Source organism: Neovison vison, chromosome 1 (genome assembly GCF_020171115.1).
Source record: "Neovison vison isolate M4711 chromosome 1, ASM_NN_V1, whole genome shotgun sequence".
In the NCBI taxonomy this organism is placed as follows: Eukaryota; Metazoa; Chordata; class Mammalia; order Carnivora; family Mustelidae; genus Neogale; species Neogale vison.
The window spans coordinates 44,140,001-44,144,029 of NC_058091.1; the positions used below are offsets into that span (position 1 = coordinate 44,140,001).

Genomic DNA, 4,029 nt, shown 5'->3' on the forward strand with positions numbered 1-4,029 from the left:
TCCATTTCTTATGCAGGTCATGATAACTTGTAGAATAGAGTACAATCATTTGTGCTATGTTTTTAATTTTCTAAAGCACCTTGATGACAGTGAGTGTTCAGTGGTGAAGCATCCTCTATTGAATCACCCTCAAAATTTTTGCCAAGTCCTAAATTGATAGCTTAAAGTCAAAAGTGAAATTATAGTCTAATTAGGACTTGGTATAAAGAAATCCCTTTTCCCCTTCCCCAAAGGGATACTGCAGTTATATCACATACCCAATAGGCACCACGATGAAGATCAGAGCTTATTATACTTAATTAAGGTTTTATACACACCAGTTCCCCCAGTAAATGCAAATTTAACAAAATTAGACATGTCATATGTTCAAAATGCTCATGGCAAACAATCATTTTGCATTCCTGCAAATAAAATTGTTTTATACTGTAAGCTGGAGGCGAGTGTAACTTATTTTTGTAATAAAGTTTTTATTTTTTTTATGTGTCATTAATATAAATGTGTGTTAGTGTAGAAATATTCTGGTTTAAAAACTTAGAATTGCACACATTTCAGTATGTTTATTTGTACTTACATAATTTTAGAATAGTGGTTGCCAATAGCCTGTATGTTTCACATTAATTGGTTTTTTTATGTTACCTTAATAAACCATTTTAGTATGTTGTATGTCAGTTACTGGGATAGCTGGGACATAGAGTGTAATTTAAAATTTGTCAATAAGTATTCATTGGAATATATGTAAATGTGCCTTGCCGGTTATTGAAACTTACCTACAAAATGAGTATGGGGTGACAAAAATTAGTTCCTGGTGCTTAATGAAACTTTCTGCCACTGATTTTATATATTACCCCGTGCTTTTTTAAAAGTACATCTCTTTCAAATCTTAGTGTAAGTTTGAGGGCTACACAAACATTTACATTTCATTCTAACATATAATGAGTATAATAGGTTGTGGAAAGTGGGTAAACTAAATGTAGCCTTCAGTTAAATTGAATCTCAGTGTAATCTTTGGTGCTGGCGTTTCCCAGTTCCAAGGAGTTAAATGATCCCATCAGAGAGGTCATTGCCATGCCTATTGGCACTTTACTGTCATACCCTTTTTTAAGGGACACTGTCAAGGTGTTTAAGTTAATTCTCAGAATTATTTGTTGGGATTTTAGGACGGGTTTGTTTGACTTAAGTAAGAAATGCATTGTCAAAGTTGAAAGATGAACATTTTTGTGAGTTCACAAATGTGTTCTTGAAACATTAAAATATGGAGCTGTGGGTTTCCAAGATTATTTGGCATTCTTAGTTTGGGGATTTGGGAGGGAAAATGATGATCTAAAGAAATTGTGAAGAATTGATGGGTAATGTAAACAGTGGTGATGAAATATATACACACTCAAGTGAAATTACTTGACAGTGTTCATTTGAATAACTTTGAATTCAAGCCATTATAATTTTAAAATTAAATATCATTTGCACTGTTCTGATAATGGGTGCAGTTTTTGAGCAATATAATCAGAGCTAAATATGCATGTAGTGATTAGTGATGTGAACAATTAAGTTCTGAGAAGAAATACTAACTGGTATTTTCAAACTTAAATTTCTGTAGTAAAAAATCAGCATCAAACTCTTATCAATAAGAGATCAAGGAAAACAGGCAATGCATATAAACATACTTTTGAATGTTGTGTGGCCTATAAAGCAATAATGCAATTTATATGGAATGTCATGGGATATGAGAAATGGAAATGCAAAAATAACTAATCCTTTAGTAAAAATGTCAACATGTTAAAAGGGGAATGTTAACTAATGTAGGTTATTGCTATTTGTGATTTGTTTATGGGTTCTTGGCTTTGACAGCTTCAAAGATGGACAGATGACAAGTTAAAAGAAATTTTGTATATATTGTCAAGGAATGGGTCTTAAATCCAAGAATCAAGTCCCTTCCTTGGGGTGAAAAATGTATTCTTAAAGCATTCTGATTGTTAAACAAGGAACTTGAGTTACCTAAACAAACAGACGCAAGATTTTGTTTCTGCAGACTACTTGGCAATCAAATGTGACCATCAGTTTAGTTAATCAGTTTTCAGAAAGTTGCTTTGTGAGAAAATTGTGTTAATATATTTTCCCAAACATGTTTTTTTTGTGGGAGATTTTCAGCCATTGCAATTGAATCAGATACTAGAAATGAAGTGGGAGTTGAGCACAAAAAGAGCGGTTGCACACTCATGATGGTGGTTCTTGTAGCATCATGAGAAATTTATTAATTACTGCAAGTCTGATTTAATAGAATATAAACATTTTCCTCATGATAAAATAGGAAACTTAATAGGAATGGATTGATGGGGTGATCTCGGGTATTTACTTGTATGATTGGAAAGACTTAATATCAGGATGAACACATGCTAGATGGGCAAAATTGTCACACGCAGGACAGCTTTTTTTGACTGCTTAGCTGAAGTCACTTGACTAGAAACAACAGAAGATCACCTTGTTATTATAGAGTAAGCCATGTCTCTATTCTAAGGGGAGAAAGTAAATGTGGAAGGACTTCATGCATTTAGGAGAGGGAGCTGACCCTAGAGTAAATGGATGCTCAGATTCCTACAACTTTCCAGGAATACCCACCACGACCATTTTCTCCCCAGTGATGTATTCCATAAAATTTCTATCTGACCATAGGAGTTCATTGGTGGGTATAAAATGAATGAATGAAAGACTTAAATAACTACATAAAATGAATAGACTTGTGAGGATGATGTTTTAAAGTGTAGCATTTACTCAGTGATACCACTCAATAGGGCATGCCACTACTTTTCTTAAAGATGCTAATTATAAACCAACGTTCAAAGACATTTTTAACTGTGGGCAAATTAATAGATGGACTTTTTGGTCTGTCACTTTTTTAAAAAGTACTTAAATGTAAGTTCTATTAGCACCACAGTCTGCCTTCAGTAATATACATAAAATATTTCTCAGGACCAGAAGCATTCAGTTGGAAAAAACCATCTTTTTTACAAATGCAAAACAGTATTATAACTAATGCTCTGGTCCAAGATTAGGTTTTTAATGATTTTAACAGTAGTCTGATAAACATTTAGAAGTCTGGCATTGAGAAACAAAAGCTTGTACCTGACTAGTACTTTTATTTAAAAGAAATATTAGTTCTCTTAGCTTATTTAAATTGTCTCTTACATTTATTTATCCATAGAATTTATATTTATTTCATTCCTTTCATCTCACTGAAAACAACTGTCTGCAGGCTCTTTGATTTGGATTAGATGTGTGAAGTACTGTCTTTTGCCAAAAACCTCAACTTATCTGTTCTTTTTAACGTAGTGGGTTTGTGCTTGTTTGGAGATCAGTTCAAAAAACTATCTGTACTATCTGTACTGCCTCTGATGTTAAGATTTTATGTATAGCATAAGGAAGCTAGCTCTGACTATATTTTCCTAAGAATAAAGACCTATTTTTGTAGCATGTCTTAGGATCTCCAGGAGTCCAAGAATTATTGTGGGTGTGCTCCATTTCATCGTTTTTCACTTAACAGCTTTTGAATAGACACTTGGAATCTTTAGAGCTCTTCACCTTTTGTGATTATCTATACATTCAAAGTGACTAGCCAATGGTAAAAAACAGATTCTCCAAGATCCCTAATTCAAGCACACGATGGAGAGTTGTAAACATATAGAGTTGGTCTTCACTTAATTTTAATTGGTGAAAATATTCTGTGGTCACACACATGCCAGTGGATGAAGAATTTAATGGTAATTTGTTCTTTCCTGGGAACACACCCTACCATACAATGTTCTTCCATTCCCTATCACAGTCTTTCTCTGAAGGTTTGGAAATGATTGAGGTTGCAAGTAATTCGGGAGAGTGGAGTGAACAAACGGATCTGTTTTAATAATAAAATGTTGAACATTTAGATGACTGCCAATGAGGTTAGGTGGGTGAAATCAGCTTAAAAATGGGTTCCAGTAAACTAAGTTGGCAAATCATCAAAGAATGGGGAACTTGTAAATACAACTAAAGAGTTTGGCT

General features: G+C 33.6%; 1 protein-coding gene across 3 annotated transcripts in view; it reads left to right on the forward strand.

Annotated features, from left to right (window-relative positions):
- The window catches only part of LOC122904857 (synaptotagmin binding cytoplasmic RNA interacting protein), a 31,135-nt gene extending 27,668 nt beyond the window's left edge, over window positions 1-3,467 (forward strand). For all 3 annotated transcript variants that reach the window (XM_044246147.1, XM_044246113.1, XM_044246120.1), the window contains one exon: window positions 1-3,467. This exon is cut by the window's left edge. The gene's annotated coding sequence lies outside the window, so the exon portion shown is untranslated.
- Window positions 3,468-4,029: the final 562 nt, after the last annotated feature.